We start from the raw sequence: 20340 nt of genomic DNA, 5'->3' as shown, positions 1-20340 counted from the left end.
AGTGCATAATCTCATGTTTTCTGTTGTGGCTGAAGGACTTGATTCACTACTAGGTGACAAAGCTTGTGAGGACTTAGAACTGGTCAACAGAGTCTACCGTATAAACTGTGCCATAAGCAGACCAGATGACTCGGTGGATCCTGTAGTGAGTAATTTCCAGGATGTGTTCAAAGGATTTGGAGTTCTACCATTCACTTACAAGATCCAGCTAAAGGAGGATGCTCAGCCAGTGGTACATGCTCCACGGAGAGTTCCAGCACCCCTGCGTGACCGGCTCAAGAAAGAACTGGACAGAATGACCACACTAGGAGTCATCAGGAAAGTCGAAGAGCCAACAGACTGGGTTAACTCCATGGTATGTGTAAAGAAAAAGAACAATGATCTAAGAGTATGCATGGATCCAAAGGACTTAAATGCAAACATAAAACGTGAACACTACCAGATTCCCAAGCAAGAAGAAATCACCAGTGAAATGTCAGGTGCCAGATACTTCACAAAGCTCGATGCCTCAAGGATTTTGGCAACTAAAACTGGATGAAGAGAGCACCAAATACTGTACCTTCAACACACCATTTGGCAGGTATTGTTTCCTCAGAATGCCTTTCGGGATAATATCTGCATCTGAAATCTTTCATAGAGCGATGGACCACATAATTGAAGGTCTGGAAGGAGTTCGGGTCTATGTTGATGACATCATCATCTGGGGCTCCACACTGAAAGAACACAATGAGAGACTGACTGAAGTGCTACAGAGCATACGCCGGAATGGACTGAAGCTCAACAAAGCCAAGTGTCAGTTTGGCGTCCAGGAAGTCACTTTCCTAGGAAATAATCTATCTGGTAAAGGAATAGAGCCAGATATGGAAAAAGTAAACGCCATACTCAACATGCCCCGACCCACTGACAAAAAAGGAGTGCTACGCATCATGGGGATGATAAACTTCATTGGAAAGTTCATTCCTAACTTGTCAGCCAAGACAGCCTGTCTGCGAGACCTGCTACATAAAACAAATGAATTCGCATGGACAGAAAGACATGAACAAGAGTGGATGAACCTCAAAACAGTGCTGACAACCACACCTGTACTCACCTCCTTTGACCCAGCAAAGAGAATCAAAGTTTCAACGGATGCATCAAAAGATGGCCTAGGCGCGGTCTTGCTACAAGCAGAGGGTGAAGATTGGAAGCCTGTTGCCTATGCCTCCAGGTCTGTGACTGATACTGAGTGTCGATACGCCCAGATTGAAAAGGAATGTCTAGGCTTGGTAGTTGGACTAGAAAAGTTCCATGGCTACATATATGGACTTCCCACTTTCACAGTTGAGACAGACCACTGCCCACTGGTTGCCATCATAAAAAAAAACCTGAATGAGATGTCTCCAAGGATTCAACGACTCATGATGAAGCTGCAAATATATGACTTTGAGCTGACCTACACACCAGGCAAATACATACTGTTAGCAGATGCACTATCCCGAGCACCCACAATGAGTCGTGAGCTCTACTGAGGAAGACGTGGATGTTCATGTGAGTATGGTCACTGCTGCACTGCCCGTGTCAGACACAAAATCAAAGCAAATAGCAGAAGAAACAGTAAAAGATACGGGCCTAGAAATTCGGTATTGCCGCATTTGGGGCGCTAGTCCTGGCGATGCGCAAACTTTAGCGCCAGCTCGCGCGATATTGGGTTGCGGCGCTAAATCAGGCACTGCACGCTACTCCTAAGGCGCTAACCCGGCGGCGCAACCCAATTTCGTGGCGGCAGGGCGCAGCGAGGGTGCTGTGAATAATCACTTTCCCTGAGACACACTGGCGCCGGCCAGCTCTTAAAGGGGCAGGTCAATTGGCATCACCAGACACACTCACTGCCTTGTAGGCCTTCAAAGCAGTGGGAGCCTACCTGTGGGGCACCAGCCTAGCAAGACATGGAAAGGGTGAGGCAGAGGGCGAAACGCCTCACTGATGGGGCATTGGATGCTTTGGTTGGCGCAGTGGAATCAAGGCCAAGGAAGATGGTCGGAATGTGATTTATGTTTTGGATAGTCTCCCGGATGTGAGAGGCAGTTATGTGTCAGTGTATTAGTTTTACTTTCTGTTGCCATAGTTTTCTCATGTTTGAAGGAACCACATTTTGTTTAATGAAAGACTTTCTTCATTTACAATGGCCATGCCTGCTACTTACATGCATCTTGCCCCTCACAGGCTTGGGGGTATCAGACCGGTTCCATTCCTGTTCTTGGAATGGCAGCAAGCATTCCGTGAGAGGGGCCTAGAAGCTACTTCTGATCAGCCTCTGACGTGCAGCCTGAGAAGAGCCGCTCGCGTAGAAGTTCAGGGTAGCAGGCATCTTCTCAGCCACCAACAGAGATGTCCTGCACCTTATCTGAGGCTGCAGATCTGGCTGAAACAGCTGGCACAGCTCAGTCACCACCTCCTTTCTAAATCGCAGCTTTCTGACACACTGCTCCTCCGGCATGTTCATGTAGGAAAAATGCTGTCAGAAAACCCTGCCAGTGTAAGGTCTGCTGTGGCGACGTCTGTTGGCCCTCCTCCATCTGGCCATGCCCGCCCCCTTCTCCCAGCGTCTCAGTGCCCTTTCCAGATGATTCAGCAGCAGGACATTCCCCTCCAATGCAGCCCCCATAATAAGTGCCCACAGGAAGGTTCCCCGTTGTCAAGGCTCACCAACAGCAAGGTGATGGTCAGAAGGCTGAAGATCGTCTGTCTGCGCTGGCTCAGTGGTCAAATGGCTCTCAGTGTGCAGCTCAGCAACTCTTTGTAGCTCTCGAGGAAGTTGTACTCCAAAAATGGCTGCTGCTTTTAAACCACACCAGTCCCCTTTAAATAACGCTCTTCCAACCCGAGAGTGACTTGGTAAGGTCCAGGTAAGCTGTCACTATTAGCGCCAGGCGCTACGGAGGGGGGCGCCACTGAATTTCCGGTCCGGGGCGCCTAAAAGGCGTTGCACACTCAAATGACGTCATAACCAGCCTGCGCCCATGAGCGGGCGCTAAGATTTAGAGCCAGCACTAAATGCATGCTCAATATGGGGCTAGGCGCCTTGCGCCCACCCGGAAATTGGCTAGCGCCCCACTTCTCGGCCGCTTTAGGCATTAATCGGTGGCGCTAACAACCGAATTTCTCCCCCATGGTGTTACAAACAGTAATAGAGAACATTCATCATGGTTGGCCAAAAGGTTCCTGTCCAATGTACTATCACATCAGGTCAGAGTTAAGTGTCGCAAGTGGACTATTAGTAAAACAGAACAGAATAGTCATTCCACAGGCTCTACGTCAAGACATGCTCAAAAGGATTCATGAGGGACACCTTGGAATTGAAAAATGCAAAAGGAGAGCAAGAGACACTGTTTATTGGCCTGGCATAAATAAGGACATTGAGAACATGATAGGCATATGTGAGACATGTCAGAAACACCAAAACAAGCAAGCAAAGGAACCAATGATAGTAGCTGACTTACCAACAGCACCATGGCAAAAGGTTGGTATGGGCCTCTTTCATTTGAATGGTAAAGACTATCTAATAGTGATTGACTACTATTCTAACTATTCTGAGATGGCGCTGCTCTCAAGCACATCAGCAAGCAGTGTCATAATGCATGTTAAATCCATCTTCGCCAGACATGGAATTCCCAGGATTGCTGTTCGCGACAATGGTCCGTGCTTCAACTGTAAGGAGTGGCAACAGTTTGCAGCACATTATGACTTTCAGCACATCACATCCAGTCCTCTGTATGCTCAGTCGAATGGTAAGGCAGAGAAAGGTGTTCAAGTTCTCAAGCAGCTACTGAAGAAAGCAACAGAAAGCAAGTCTAATCCTTATCTCATCCTGCTGAGCTACCAAGCCTCCCCTTTAGACTGTGGTTCTTCACCTGCTGAACGCCTAATGGGTCGCAAGTTGCGCACCACGCTACCCTGCTGTGCAAAAGAAAAGCAGAGTAAGGAACTAAGACAGAAACTTCAACTGTTAAAGCTGAAACAGAAATCACACTATGGCAAGTCATCCAAAACTCTGAAACCATTGACAAGGGATGATGTTATCAGGATTGAGGATCCAAATGCATGGAACAGGAAAGCTACAGTTCTTGAGGAAGTAGGACCAAGGTCATACACCGTTAGAACTGAGGAAGGACAAATTCTCAGGAGGAACCGCTGTTCCCTCCTGAAAACACAAGAAACTATCCAAGAGCAAATCGATGACAATGCCGCGACTGAATCTTGTCACTCACCACCAGAACAGTCTAACACAAACACACATACAGGCTCTCATGAAAACACATCAGACTTACCTGTGCTGAGAAGATCCACACGTGAAGTAAAAAAGCCTGATAGACTTAATCTTTGAGTATAAAGAAAACCATAATAAAAGAATGAAAAGCTTAGAGTTCATAAAGTAAAGCTTTGAAAATGTGTTGACTGTTGTGAAGATGTTTATGTCGTTATGATTGATTGATATTGATTTTGTTTAACCTCTAAGGAAGGGGGATGTAATGATCAGTAACATGTCATTGTAGAATGATACACTAGGTGGAGCTGTATGTTTAGTGGTGGGCTACCCACAAGGCAGTAGTCAAGATGGATGCCTGTACACTAGTCCACATGGCTGAATAAATGACTAGTTCAAGCTAGCTGTTCATAATGAAAACGTCTTTATTTATGAACATATAACACCTTTGTGTCTAGAAATCTATCTATCTCCTTCTTAAATATATTCAGTGACTTGGCCTCCACAGCCTTCTGCGGTAGAGATTTCCACAGGTTCACCACCCTCTGAGTAAAGAAATTTCTCCTCATCTCAGTCCTAAATGTCCTATCCTTGAGACTGTGACCCCTTGTTTTAGACCCCTCAGCCAGGAGAAACATTCTCCCTGCATCCAGTCTGTCTAGCATTGTCAGAATGTTATATCTTTCGATGAGATCTCCTCTCATTCCTCTAAACTCTAGTGAATACAGGCCTAGTCGACCCAATCTCTCCTCATACGACAGTCCTGCCATCGCAGGAATCAGTCTGGTGAACCTTCGCTGCACTCCCTCTATGGCAAGTATATCCTTTCTTGGGTAAGGAGACCAAAACTGCACACAGTACTCCAGGTGTGGTCTCACCAAGACCCTGTATAACTGTAGTAAGACATCCTTGCTCCTGTACTCAAATCCTCTTGCAATGAAGGCCAACATACCATTTGCCTTCCTAACTGCTTGCTGCACCTGCATGTTTGCTTTCAGTGACTGGTGTACAAAGACACCCAGCTCCCTTTGTGCATCAGCATTTCCAAATCTAGCACCATTTAAATAATACTCTGCCTTTCTGTTTTTCCTACCGAAGTGGATAACTTCACATTTATCCACATTATACTGCATCTGCCATGTATTTGCCCACTCACTCAACTTGACTAAATCGCCTTGAAGCCTCTTTGCATTCTCCTCACAACTCACAATCCCACCTAGTTTCGTGTCGTCGGCAAACTTGGAAATATTACATTTGGTTCCCTCATCAAAATCATTGATATATATTGTGAATAGCTGGGGCCCAAGCACTAATTCCTCCGGTACCCCACTAGTCAGCACCTGCCACCCTGAAAAAGACCCATTTATTCCTACTCTCTGTTTCCTGTCTGTTAACCAATTTTCAATCCATGCCAGTATGTTACCCCCAATCCCATGTGCTTTAATTTTGCACACTAACCTCTCATGTGGGACTATATCAAAGGCCTTCTGAAAATCCAAATACACCACATCCACTGGTTCTCCCTTATCTATTCTACCAGTTACATCCTCAAAAATCTCCAGTAGGTTGTCAAACACGATTTCCCTTTCATAAATCCATGTTGACTTTGTCTAATCCCGTTGATATTTTCTAAGTATCCTGTTATCACATCCTTTATAATAGACTCTAGCATTTTCCCTGCTACTGATGTTAGGCTAACCAGTTTGTAGTTCCCTGTTTCCTCTCCCTTTTTTTAAATAGTGGGGTTACATTTGCCACCCTCCAATCTGCAGGAGCTGTTCCATAATCTATAGAATTTTGGAAGATGACAACCAATGCATCCACTATTTCCATGGCTACCTTTTTTAGTACTCTGGGATGCAGATTATCAGGCCTTGGGGATTTATCAGCTTTCAGTCCCATTCATTTCTCTAGCACTTTTTTTACTAAGACTAATTTCCTTTAATTCCTCCTTCTCACTAGACCCTTGGTTCCCTAGCATTTCTGGAAAGTTATTTGTGTCCTCTTCCGTGCAGACAGAACCAAAGTATTTGTTTATTTGCTCTGCCATTTACTTGTTCCCCATTATAAATTCTCCTGTTTCTGACTGTAAGGGACTTACATTTGCCTTCACTAATCTTTTTCTTTTTGCATACTTGTAGACGCTTTTACAATCTGCTTTTACGTTCCTTGCAAGTTTACTCCCGTACTCTATTTTTCCCCTCTTAATCAATCTCTTGGTCCTTTTTTGCTGAACTCTAAACTGCTCCCAATCCTCAGGCTTGCTACTTTTTCTGGCAACTTTATATGACTCCTCTTTGGATCTAATACTATCCTTAATTTCTTTTGTTAGCCATGGTTGCGCCGCTTTTCCTTTTGTGTTTTTGCGCCAGAAAGGAATGTATAACTTGCAATTCATGCATTCATTCTTTAAATGTTAACCATTGCCTATCCACCATCATGCCTTTTAATGAAGTTCCCCAATCTATCATAGCCAACTCACTCCTCATACCATCGTAGTTTCCTTTGTTTAGATTTAGGACTCTAGTTTCAGATTGGACTTCTTCATTTTCCATCTTAATGAAGAATTATAACATGTTATGGTCACTCTTCCCTAAAGGATCCTGCACAACAAGATTATTAATTAACCCCTTCTCATTGCACAATACCCAATCTAGGATAGCCTGTTCCCTAGTTGGCTCCTCAATGTACTGGTCTAAAAAACCATCTCGTACACACTCCAGGAATTCATCCTCCACTGTATTATTGCTAATTTGGTTTGGCCAGTCTATTTGTAGATTAAAGCCACCCATGATTACTGTAGTACCCTTGTTACATGCTTCTCTAATTTCCTGTTTGATGCCTTTCCCTACATTACCACTGCCGTTTGGAGGCCTATAGACAACTCCCACCAATATATTCTGACCCTTAGTTCTTGGCTCCACCCAGACTGATTCTACATCTTGATTTTCTGTAAGGGACAGAGAGAGTAACAAAGGGAATAAGGCATCAGTAACTAAGGTGACAGCAGGGAAAAATAGATACAAGTCAAAGCTAAAGGCACTATATCTGAATGCGTGAAGTATTTGCAACAAAATAGATGAATTAATAGCACAAATAGAAATTAGTAGGTTTGATCTAATAGCCATTATGGAGAAGTGGTTGCAATGTGACCAAGGTTGGGAACTAAATATTCCAGGATTCTTAACTTTTAGAAGAGATAGGCAAAATGGAAAAGGAGGAGGGGCAGCCCTGATAATAAAGGATAGGATAAAGACAGTAGAGCGAAAAGATCTTTGCTCCAAAAATCAAGAAGTAGAATCAGTTTGGATGGAGCTGAGAAACAGCAAGGGGCAGAAAACATTGGTGGGAGTTGTTTATAGGCCCCCAAACAGTAGTTGTAATGTAGAACAGAGTAAAAATCAGGAAATTAGAGGTGCATGTAACAAGGGTAATACAGTAATCATAGGGGACTTTAATCTACATATAGACTGGGCAAACCAAATGTGCAGTAATAGTGTGGCGAATGAATTCATGGAATGTATGTAAGATAGTTTTCTAGATCAGTATGTTGAGGAACCAACTAGGGAACAGGCTATTTTAGACCTAGTATTGTGTAACAGGAAAGGGTTAATTAATAACATTGTAGTAAAGGGACCTTTAGGAAAGAATGACCATAATATGATAGAATTTTATATTTAGTTTGAAAGTGATTTAGTTAAATCCGAAACTAGAGTCTTAAATCTAAACAAAGCAAACTATGTAGGTATGAGGGGTGAGTTGGCTAAGGTAGATTGGTAAACTACATTAAAAGGTATGACAGTAGAGAAGCAATGGCTAGCATTTAAAGAATTAATACATAATTTACAACAAATATACATTCCTTTAAGCCACAAAAACCCCACAGGAAAAGTGGTCCAACCGTGGCTAACAAGAGAAGTTAAAGATAGTATTAGATTAAAGGAAGAGGCTTATAATGTTGTCAAAACGAGTAGTAAGCTTGAAGATTGGGAGCATTTTAGACTTCAGCAATGTAGGACCAAGAAATTGATAAAGAAAGGGAAAATAGAATATGAGAGTAAACTAGGGGGAGACATAAAAACAGATTGTAAAAGCTTCTATAGGTATATCAAAAGGAAAAGATTAGCGAAAGTAAATGTGGGTCCCTTACAGGCTGAGACAGGAGAACTTATAATGGGGAATAAGGAAATGACGGAGAAATGAAACAAATACTTTGGGCTGGATTTTAATAATGGAGGCGGGTTGAGGGCGGGCCTGCTGCTCGGCAGCTTTCAGACCCGCACCCGGCTACCGCCTCCCAGAACATCTGATTTTGGCTTCATTGGCCTCGTTACTGCCGACGTGCAGGTCCCTCCAGGAAATTGCTTGGAGGGTGTCAGTTTCTCGCGTCTGATGATGCATTGTTTGTTTGAAAATTTAAAGGGGTCATGTCTCCTTTGCATACACATGTCATTGGGATGGCTTGGTGCTTCATTATCTTGAAAGGGGAGTTGACAGCGTCTGTTCTGAGCAAATTTAATTAATGATATTGCTGGTCATATTGTTCCAGAAAGAGATTCATGATTTTTTGATATACAGGTAGACTATCCTTTATCCGCACTTCCGAAAACCTCTAAAAACCGAAAGTTTTTTCGTGGAGTGAAAGTCGTGCGCACGACATGACCCGAGTGGCGCCAAACATGACAGGAGTGGTCCGGGAGCTCTGCCTTTCCCTGTGAGCAGGGCAGAGGGTCACAGAGTTCCCTCCTGGGTAGGAGATTGCAGGCCGAGCCGGGCAGTGTGAAGGAGGTACCGGGAGAGTGAACCCAACAATACAGCGGCCTGTCCGATAGCTGCAGTGGCCCATCCGATAGTCTTTTCTTCGCGCCCCCCCCCCCAAACCTGATTTGCGGGCCAGCTTAGTGTAGGAGTCAGCCGATATCCGGCTTTCCCACAACTGGTGGCGGCAGTCGAGCCCCAGACCCCCGCTAAGTCAAGGAATTCAGATACGGAGCAGGGAGAGCCGGAAACCTCGATCTAACGGCAGAAATCAGCAGCCATTTTGTTTGGTTTTTTTCTTTCCCTAGCATTTTTTTTTCTTCCCCTAGCATTTTTTTAAACAGTCAGGCTGTGGAAAGAGTCTCTGTAGCTTAGCAACAGCTTCAGAGACGCTTCCAAGGCAGGGCCCGAGTGTTTACAAGCTGTTGCTAAGCAACAGTGTTTGTTGTCAGATACGGAGATGAAAACCTTCTGAAATCCGAAAAATTCCGAAAACCAAAACACAGCTGGTCCCAAGGTTTTCGGATAAAGGATAGTCTACCTGTATGACTTTATTATCTGACTATGAAATGAAAAAGATACCAAATGTGTTCCAATCATTTGCTTAGTATTATTAATGCTTTTTTCTCTTTAAGGTGCTGGGAGCTGCAGGAATGGCAGCCCCAAAAACTAAGGCTGCAGCCAGGTTCAATGAGGGCTCCCTCCATGCTCTTGTGGAGGGAGTTAGAGGACGTCAGGAGCTCCTCTTCCCTGGAAATGGAAGGAGGAGGCCTCCTCAGTAAATCAAGGCAGCTTGGCTGAGGAGGTGAGCTCGAGGTCTGTGTGCAGATGCACATGGGTTTAGTGTCGAAAAAGGTTTAATGATCTGCTGAGATCACCTAAAGTGTGGCCTCTTATTTCTGGGACATGAAAGTTCAAGAGTGAGGGCTCGGCGATTTCCATGTAGAATGTTGTTGGTGACACTGAGCGCAAACCACCGTTTATTGGACAGATGATGCCTGGGGTTTTGAGAATGTCAGACTTGTATTCATCTCCATGTGCCAGCCACCTGTGGTTGAAGTGTTAGCTTACGCTAATCTGGCATGGATGAGTGCATCCCTAGCCTGACAACCATCAATGTGGTCGCTTGCTACTGGATTGGCCACATCCGGCCCCACAAGGCATCACTCCCCGCCCTCCTCCTCGTCCTCCTCTTCGTCCTCTTTATCTTCCTCCAAGGAGGCTGTGTCCTGAGCCACTTGTTCATCCGGCAGCACTAAGCCGCGCTGCTCTTCCTCCGAATCTGACGACCAGGATGAGAGGATGTAAATGGTTCCCATCCCGTTGTTATAGATTTCAGTTGAGGCAAGAAGCTTGCAAGCACACACTCAAAGTGGCCTGAAATTATTCCAATCAGTTCAAACAGCAGATGTGTGCCAGCTTGACCAGTCACAAGGTTAGTAGATTTGCAAAATCTTAACCCAAATGTCCAACAACAATGTTGTTGCATTTGAATGTCAGCCATGTTACAGGAGTGCATTTAAAGTGCTGCACCAATAATGACTACATATCATGTCCTTCACCAACTCGTCTCCTTGCAGCTGAACTGTTTCTGACAAAACGGCAAACAGGAGCGAGAGGCACGAAAATGGAAAACTCCACCAAAATAGGATTATCAAGGTAATTAACAGGCTCTTAACTGCCCTAACAACCTGTCCCACTGGTTGGAGTCGGGTCAGTTTAGGAGCAGCTGAACAGACGCTCTCGAAAATCGCGTGGAGGCGGGTTGGGTGTCTGAAGCCATTGTTTCTGATTTTCGCAGCTAACCCGCCTCCTCAGGGCTATTAAAATCGAACACTTTACGTCTGTCTTCACGGAAGAAGATGCAAAAAACTTCCCGGAAATAGTGGAGAACCAAGGGCCCAGCGAGAATGAGGAACTGAAAGAAATTAGTATTAGTAAAAAAAATAGTACTGGAGAAATTAATGGGACTGAAAGCCAATAAATCCCCTGGACCTGATGGCCTTCATCCTAGGTTTTTGAAAGAGGTGACTGCAGAGATAGTGGATGCATTGGTTGTCATTTTCCAAAATTCCATAGATTCTAGAACGGTTCCCACGGATTGGAAGGTAGCAAATGTAACCCCACTATTTAAGAAAGGAGGGAGAGAGAAAACAGGGAACTACAGACCATTTGGCCTGACATCAGTAGTCGGGAAAATGCTAGAATCTATTATTAAGGATGTGGTAACAGGGCACTTACAGAATAATAATAGGATTGGGCAGAGTCAACACGGATTTATGAAAGGGAAATTGTGTTTGACAACTCTTAGAATTTTTTGAGGTTGTAACGAGCAGAATAGATAAAGGGGGAACCAGTGGATGTGGTGTATTTGGATTTTCAGAAGGCATTCGATAAGGTGCCACACACGAGGTTATTAAACAAAATTAGGGCTCATGGGATTGGGGGTAATATATGAGCATGGGTTTGGATTGGTTAACTGACAGAAAACAGAGAGTAGGAATAAACGGGTCATTTTCGGGTTGCAGGCTGTAACTAGTCGGGTACCACAAGTATCAGTGCTTGGGCCTCCGCTATTCACAGTCTATATCAATGATTTGGATGAGGGGACCAAATGTAATATATCCAAGTTTGCTGATGATACAAAGCTGGGTGGGAATGTAAGTTGTGAGGAGGATGCAGAGAGGCTTCAAGGTGATATAGACAAGCTAAGTGAGTTGGCAAATGGAATATAATGTGGAGAATATGAAGTTATCCACTTTGATAGAAAAAATAGAAAAGCAGAGTATTTTTTAAAAGATGAGAGATTGGGAAATGTTGGTGTTCAGAGGGACCTGGGAGTCCCTGTACACAAATCACTGAAAGCTAACATGCAGGTACAGCAAGCAATTAGGAAAGCAAATTGTATGTTGGCCTTTATTGCAAGGGGATATGAGTATAAGAGTAAAGACGTCTTACTGCAATTATTTAGGACCCTGGTGAGACCACACCTGGACTATTGTGTACAGTTTTGGTCTCCTTACCTAAGGAAGGATATACTTGCCATAGAGGGAGTCCAACAAAGGTTCACCAGACTGATTCCTGGGATGGGGCGATGAGGAGAGATTGAGTAGACTCGGCCTATATCCTCTAGAGTTTAGAAGAATGAGAGGTAATCTCATTGAAACATACAAAATTCTTACAGGGCTTGACAGGGTAGATGCAGGGAGGATGTTTCCCCTGGCTGGGGAGTCTAGAACCAGGGGTCACAGTCTCAGAATAAGGAGTCGGCCATTTAGGACTGAGATGAGGAGAAATTTCTTCACTCAGAGGGTGATGAATCTTTGGAATTCTCTACCCCAGAGAGCTGTGGAGGCTCGGTCGTTGAATATATTCAAGACAGAGATCGATAGATTTTTGGATAATATGCAAATCAAGGTATATGGGGATAGTGCAGGAAAATGGAGTTGAGGTAGAAGATCAGCCATGATCTTATTGAATGACGGAGCAGGCTCAAAGGGCCAAATGGCCTACTCATGCTCCTATTTCTTATGTTCCTATGTTTGTCCAGATCTCTCTCTTCCTCTACCTCATTTAGATACTTATTTTCCAAGTAGTATGTGACCTCCTTATTCTACTTATCAAAATGTACCAACTCATACTTAGCTATATTGAAGTTAATTTGCCAATTACATGCCCGTTCTGCAAGTTTATTAATGCCTTCCTGTATTTTATCAGTCCTCCTCTGTATTAACTGCACCCACCAGTTTGGTGTCCTCTGCAAATTTTGAAATTGTACTTCTGATTCCCGAGTCCAAATTGTTGATGTAACCATGGACAACAGTGGTCCCAGCACTGATCCTTGTGGAACCTGCTCAAGGGCAATTAGGGATGGGCAATAAATGCTGGCCTTGCCAGTGATGCTCACATCCTATAAGCGAATTAAAAAAAATGTTGCCAGTCTGATTAACTACCCTTAACCCCTACACTCTGTTTTCTGTATAATCGGCAGCTTGCTATCCATTCTGCTACTTGTCCTCTGACTCCACATGTTTTGACCTTAGTCATAAGTCTATTATGCATATGTTACTGAAGGCCTTTGGAAATCCAAGTATATTACATCTACTGCATTACCCTTATCTACCCTTTCTGTTACTTCTTCAAAGAATTTAATAAGGTTCGTCAAGCATGACCTTCCCTTTTGAAATCCGTGCTGACTACTGTATTATATTCTCAGTTTCTAGATTTTATTTTTCTATTACATCCTTAAATAAGGATTCCATTATCTTTCCTATCATTGACGTGAATCTAATTAGTTTATAGTTCCCTGGGCTTGTTCTATCTCCCTTTTTACATGTAGAAATCAAATTAGCTGTGCACCAGTCCTCTGGCACTACTCCCTTTTCTAATGAAGTTTTATTATATATATGTAATAGTGCTTCTGCTGTCTCTTCCCTAACTTTTAATATGAATGTATGCAATCCCCCATTTCTTAAATGTCTTGGTATCTATTTTTGAGCTCTTCTAATTTCATGTCCACCATGTTAGTCTCCCTGGTAAATACCAATGTGTGCTAACGTCTTTCGGATGTGACGTTAAACTGAGACCCTGTCTGCTGTCTCAGGTGGACGTAAAAGATCCCATGGCACTATTCGAAGAAGAGTAGGGGAGTTCTCCCCAGTGTCCTGGCCAATATTTATCCTTCAACCAACACCTAAAACAGATTATCTGGTTATGATCTCATTGCTGGTTGTGGGAGCTTGCTGTGTGCAAATTGGCTGCCACTTTTCATACATTACAACAGTGACTACACTTCAAAAGTAATTCATTAGCTGTAAAGTTCTTTGGGACGTTCTGAGGTCATGAAAAGCACTATATAAATGCAAGTTCTTACTATTCACTTGATCTTTTACTGTTTGTTAAGTATGTGGCACAATTAAAACCTAGTTTGAAGTCTAGGATAGTGTTCTGTTTACTGAAGACCAGGAGAATCCCATGATAAAAGCAATAATTGAAATAAACTGAACAGGATTCTCTGTTTGATCCCAAGTCATGCTGCATGATGAGCTTCCATGTTCACCTACAAGAGTAGTCTAAGACATGGTGACCAAAAATATCTGGAGTCAAAAAGAATAGGGAAACCCAAAAAATGGAACATGTCTTATAACACAAACTGTTAACATACCTTGTCCTATTTGTGCCAAGTATGATCTTGGATAGGATTACTCCTGGTTGTGGTATAATTTTATAAGCCAAATTTTATCTAGATTTCACCGCTGAAAGACTGTGCTTTAACAAAATAAATCACTTGCTTAAGCTTTTGTTTGTTTTCTCTGCTTTCCCTTCTCTGAAATACCAATCTTCAGTAATCCTTCCCGGATAGATAGATTGTCTCTTATTCGTCCTATGAATAATTAAGCTGGCGATAGCCCACTCTCTAATGGAGTACAATAGTAAATTAGGAAACTCTTAAAAACACATCGTTCCCACTGTCCTGATTTCTTCTTCAGATTCTTAACAGTCTGTACTGCCATTTCCAAGAGGTCATTGACTGTGGGTAATTCAGAAATAATTTGAAGTTCTGCGAATTAAATCCTATTCTTTGGCAAACTGCCTGAACTCAAAAAATTGCATGCCATGGCCCACTGTTAATCAGGTTTTATTAGGTATTCTCTGTCTGGAGAAAGTAGCTTTTATGCAATTCATCACCATTTTGCGAGTAGTATGTGTATTGTGCACATGTCTAGATACCGGGAGTAGTATGTGGCTATCGTGTTTCCCCTGTGGAGTGAGGAAATCCGCAACGGCTGCAGTTTTGGTAATTTACCTTGATCCATATTTTAAGAATGACGAGCAATATCTTAATCTTGGCATTACAGGATTGCATATGTTTTCTGTGCCCCTTATTTGCAATATTTCTTGATGTGAGCTTTTCAGTATCATAATACTTTTGTAGATCTTTAACAGCTAACTTCTCTTTGCAGCACTCATGAATTTCTGGTGAGCAGTCTTTTTGCTTGTGGCCAGCCCTCTATTATTGGTCCTAAGAGCATCCCAAAGGTGCCTTTCTGTCACAGTCCTGATTAACTTTATCTTTTGGTCATGCACTGGCACATTTAAATTATTTAAATTTGAATTAAGTAATGTAAATAACAGAGCAAAAAGGGAATTTGGTGCTAAAAATGAATAATTCAGTAATATGAATGAAACAACCTTGAGGTGTAGACCTGTTCTCATCAGCTATTTTATTGGCTTTTGCATTCGGGTCCACTGACCTTCATACATTTCAGTAATGTACATACATTTGCCTAGTGTATATGACTCCCTCAGGTTATACTTCTGTAGCCTGGTAATGATTCTTTCTATTCTGAAAGGCAATTATTCAAAAATTTCACAAATTGAGCTATTAGCAGCTTGTGGTTGGTTTCAGCAAGAGCAGAGTAGCCACACACTAACTGAACCTTTCAAGAGTAAATATAATGCTTAACAGCCTCCCCTCACCCTGTGCCAGTTTTGCCTCCAGATCAGTCTCCGAATGTGATATAACACACGCTGAATCGCTTGCACTATCTTGCCATACTTAATAACTTCATTAATGATGTCACCAACTAATGTCAGCTCAGTAACTTCAAATGTCTATTGATGTTTATTAAGTTTCAGGTTAGCTATCCTACTAACTTCAAGTACTTTCCAAAGTTTATCCTCATGTTCCTCTTTAGATCAACATATGAATTGTTTTTGTAACATACTTTGAGAGGCAAAGCAATACCAATGCAGAACAAATAGTTTATGCCCTTCATGAGGAATATTTAATATTTGGAACTCTTCATCATATATATTTGATCTCCAAAAACACTAAAATAAAACTCCAGAATATTCATTTATCACAGCTCCACTGATCAATCCTGTGGCCAATCAGAGTGTTGTGTATCATACAGAATGGGTCTCTTGACATGTATTCTGTATTTTTCTTCCATCATCGTTAGAGGTCACAAAGAAAATGTAATATTTAATCCTATGATTGGACACAAGATTGAATTGTGGAGATGCAATAATAAATTGTTCTTAGAAACCAAGAATTACTCAGGAGATTAAATGGGTGGTTAGAGTTGTTGATGGAATGGTTCATGGTAGGAGTGGGCTTGATCTGCTGAATGGGCTTTCTTGTTCCAAGTTTGCTTGTGTATAGTTTCATTATAGGTGACTGTTGTCCATGATGGTTGTTAAAAATCCTGTTTATACAACTATTTTAAATTGCCAGCTAATAGGAATTTGATTTGGGCAGGGTGGCTGTTCCCTCAGCTTCTCCATCATTGCCAAAACTGCTGGTGAATCACTGATCAACGGACGGCACATGGTGGGGCTGAGCTTCTATTTCTTTTTTTTCCCACTCGGGTCACCACACCCAAAGGTAACTTATCCAACCAAGAAGTGTTGAGGTCGGCCAAGTATGAAGTAAAATTAAAGCTCAGTTGGAGCTCATAACCTGTGTCGATGTCCAACTCCAGTAGGCTACGATCCTAAGCAGTTTGTCAAATAAAAGGAAAAAATTGCTGGTCCAAATCCTTCAATATTCTGCTACACTTGCCTTAATCATGCTGACAGCTAAACATATTTGTTTTGAATGTGAATATTTATCAATAAGAGTGCTTGGTTAACTTGCAGGTAAATAACACACACTCGTGCATGTGGTACTAGCACCTTTAATTTGACGGCTCTTAGGTGTTGGGGAGAAGTCTTTGAGAGCCACTCGAGAGGCAGTCGTCACCGTTAGAGTGTCAGCCGTGGCTCCGTGAGTAGCATTCTCGCCTCTGAGTCAGAAGATTGTGGGTTCAAGTCCCACTCCAGAGACTTGAGCACTAAATCTTGGCTGACACTCCAGTGCGGTACTGAGGGAGTGCTGCACTGGAGGTGCCGTCTTTCGTTAAACTGAGGCCCTGTCTACACTCTCAGGTGGACGTAGAAGATCCCGTGGCGCTATTTCAAAGAAGAGCAGGGGAGTAATCCCCGGTGCCCTGGTCAATATTTATCCTGGCTGTCATGTTTCCCACAGTGACTACACTTCAACAGTACTTCATTGACTGTAAAGCACTTGGGACATCCTGAGATCGTGAAAGGTGCTATATAAATGTAAGTCTTTACTTTTATCTTTCATTCTTTCACATTGAAGTGCCAGAACAATATTTTTCAATGCAACAAGCATTTTCATGATTGAATCCTTTTTGATGAGGCAAAGAATAGCGGGGCAATTCGGGAAAGATTGATTGAGCTCCTCTGTTGATCCATTTCAGCACCCAAACTGCAGAATTGAAAGTGTGAGTGGATGTTGTAAAGTCTGTGGGCTGTTTAGTTAATTAATACACAGACTCCAAGAGTAACTTAAAACAGGACTTTACTATTCGAAGGTCAGGGCGAATCTGCCCAATACTTCCTGACACAGCACTTATATACCGGTGTGGTCACCGTCGGTATTACAGTATACAGAAGCCAACAAAGTAGTGCAACACCTAAAGTAGTTCTCTTAAAGGTGGACGGTTACATACAATAGTTCTCTTAAAGGTAGACGGGTACATACACTACAGATGTAGAACAAGATAATATAGTGCACTTGTACCTACTTGCTGCCTCCTATGTTGATCTGTGTCTAGCTGAGGTCAGAGACTCGTGTTTGGATCCCTTGTTCATCCACCTGATGAGAGTTGGTGACGGGTCTGAGTCCTGGCTTGAGAATGTCGAGCTGTATTAGAACAGGAATGGGTTGAGATGACCAGAGTTATTCAATGTGATACTGAGCTAAGAAAACATCAACATGGGCCTTCCATTGCTGGTGCACTTCATGCAGGAGAAAGTGAAATGTATACACTAGAATTGGTACACCCGGATTGGGATCTTCAGGTCAAATGTTGGGGAAAGTTTGGCACTGTTCAGACTGTCCCCAGAGTATAGCATGTTGACTTGTGGGGCAACTGAGCAAAGCGTTGCTGAGGGGCACAAGGGCCCAGAAGCCACAAGGGCCCAGAAGCACAACTGTCTGACCTTGCGGGAATAGAGTTTCCAATTGGCTGAATAAAGAGACAGGGCTATCAGAAGTAATGAAGGAATTTGCAGTCTGCTTGGTCACCTTGCTGGGTGAAGCAGAGCAGATGTCACGGAGCAGGAACAGAGGAAAAACAATGGCTAAAAATATCAATTAGGAGCAAACTTCTCATTCATCAGGATGGAAATAGGTTGCTGCCAAATTACAGTGTGTGGGGCCTGGGAGCTCTGCCTGCCTTAGTGAATTCAGCCAAAAGCACTCTGGAACTACACAGCTCTCTGAAATGCGTTGCATGATTAATGAGCAAGCCAAGACCAAGGTCAAACAAATTTAATATAACATCTCCCATCCTCATACATGTCTGGCGCTAAGAACAGTGAGCGATTGCATCAGGATCTCTGCTCTTGATTGTCCCCTATTTTTTTTCCCTCCAAGCACAGTTGCACTTCATGTAACTATGCAATTTACTAAATAAGTCAACTTTCAATATGAGTGCAGTGCAACTGATATGCCATTTAATGCCCTCTTGAAGCAGAAGCTGACTTATGCTGTAGCGTCCAATCCCTTATCCGTTGCCCATGGGAAATCGCTTGTCTTGCAAAAAAGTTAGAGGTGCCTGAGCAGGCTTTCTTTTCCCTCCCCCCATTTTCTTTCCGAAAGTTGGTGATTCCCGTCCAGCCCAACAGCCCTCTGGTTGCCTCGCTTAGCAACTATTTATATGAGAGCGTGGACAGTAAGTGTTGAGCGGAAACGTCATTGAGCCCCATTTGTCTTCACCTTCCATTTTCACACACACACACATTCCCAGCAGGGCTAAACATCTCGCAATTTGGAGCAGGAGCCGTGACTGGTTAATTTTAGAACTTTTACTTCATAGGTGATATATTTGTGGGGAAAGTTTTAGACTTTCTCCAAATTTATGAAACACAGTACCTTAAATGAGATTCAGGGTGATTAGGGCATTTTTATTATGAAAGTTCATTAATTTTGAATCCAGTCAATTTTTACATGAACTTTTAATAAATAGTTCCATCAACATATTTTAGAGAAATCCTCGCTGTTGGTCAGCTTATACATTTGTGACCAGTTGCAGTCATCCTTGCAGGGAAAATTTGCTCCATATAATTGCTCAAAGTTAATAACTTAAGTTCCAGCCCTTTTCCAGAGGCTGCCCCCACTCAATTAAAATGTTTTTGCCTTACGGTCTTCTTCCTGCGGGTAAATATTGAAAAAGATTTGGATGTGCATCACGATGGGTATGTAAATACATTGACCCATGTCCGATATAATCAGACCCATTACAGATCTGTCACCTGCGAGTCCATCTAGTATGAAGTCTGGTGCCTCAAAGTAATCTTTCCACTGCAATAAAATAAGGTTTCTGCCTCAAAATTCTTAACCGAATAGTCTTAATTGAACCCTGAATCTAACCTGAAATGTGCTCCAACAGAAACTCCAATCTTAATCTTAAATTATGTTTCTATTTGCGCAAGCACAGAAACTGAGGGAAAATGCCTGCTCAAGGAAGTGTGCCGATACCAGCCCGGCTGTGAGTTAGGACATCTGTGTGTTGTTTGGAGGCTCGGGCTCTGACCCTGACCTCGACTGACACCACAGACAGACACCACAGACCGCATGATGCAAAGTGTGCTCGCGGAGCTGCAGTTCTTTGAAAAAGCTTTTCCCCTCCATTTCATAATCAGCAATCTGACAATCACGCACCCCGGCAAAAAGTAGTGCCTGGATGCTTGCACCTGCCCACGCCCATGGGTGTGAGCTGCAGAAAAATATGATGGTTCATCCCCAAGCAATCAAACTCTTGATTTCTCACCCTTATTTTCCAGAACAAATGATTTGCAGATGATGTACGAAATTTGTTTCTTTGCTGTTTCTCATGGGGAGCCTGAAGATTTAGTCAATAATGGAGAATTGGGTCTGTTTTGCTACTGGTTAGTGAAAATGAGACCATTTTGTTGTGGGAGCAGGTTGTTTTTAAAAAGATTTGCCTGGAGCGTGTGAATAATCGAGTAGGCTGGGGATGTGCAGGGGAACTGAGTATTGGGAAGGAAAGTATCGAGCATTGTTGGAGGTAGTGGTTTTATCGGGCTATAGTACTGGAGGAAGGTGGAGGAGTTGAGAGGATGGAGGAGGTAATGTGATGGTCAGTTTGGAGTTGGAGTAATGAGCAGAGTTTGTTTTATATATTTTGGGTGGTGGGGAATAGGGAGAAAACAGTGGCTTTGGAAACAAAAGTCTTTTGGAAAGAGGAAGTCAAAAAATGAGAAAAAAGACACCAGGGAACAAAACTTCTTTTTAAAAAAAA

At 42.8% G+C, this 20340-nt stretch overlaps 1 protein-coding gene across 18 annotated transcripts in view; it reads left to right on the top strand.

The window, feature by feature from the left end:
• The window catches only part of LOC147109520 (alpha-(1,6)-fucosyltransferase), a 993309-nt gene that overhangs the window by 499114 nt on the left and 473855 nt on the right, over positions 1-20340 (top strand). For 2 of the 18 annotated variants that reach the window (XM_086003538.1, XM_086003533.1), the window contains exon 9: positions 17034-17110. The exons of the other annotated variants lie outside the window; for them this stretch is intronic. The gene's annotated coding sequence lies outside the window, so the exon portion shown is untranslated. The remainder of the gene's footprint in view (positions 1-17033; positions 17111-20340) is intronic. 18 annotated transcript variants of the gene reach the window in all.

This window comes from Somniosus microcephalus, chromosome 12 (genome assembly GCF_052327205.1).
Source record: "Somniosus microcephalus isolate GS21.2 chromosome 12, FLI_Smic_1.0, whole genome shotgun sequence".
NCBI lineage: Eukaryota > Metazoa > Chordata > Chondrichthyes > Squaliformes > Somniosidae > Somniosus > Somniosus microcephalus.
Note: the sequence above shows the minus strand (reverse complement) of the source record. Positions and strands in the feature narration are given on the sequence as shown.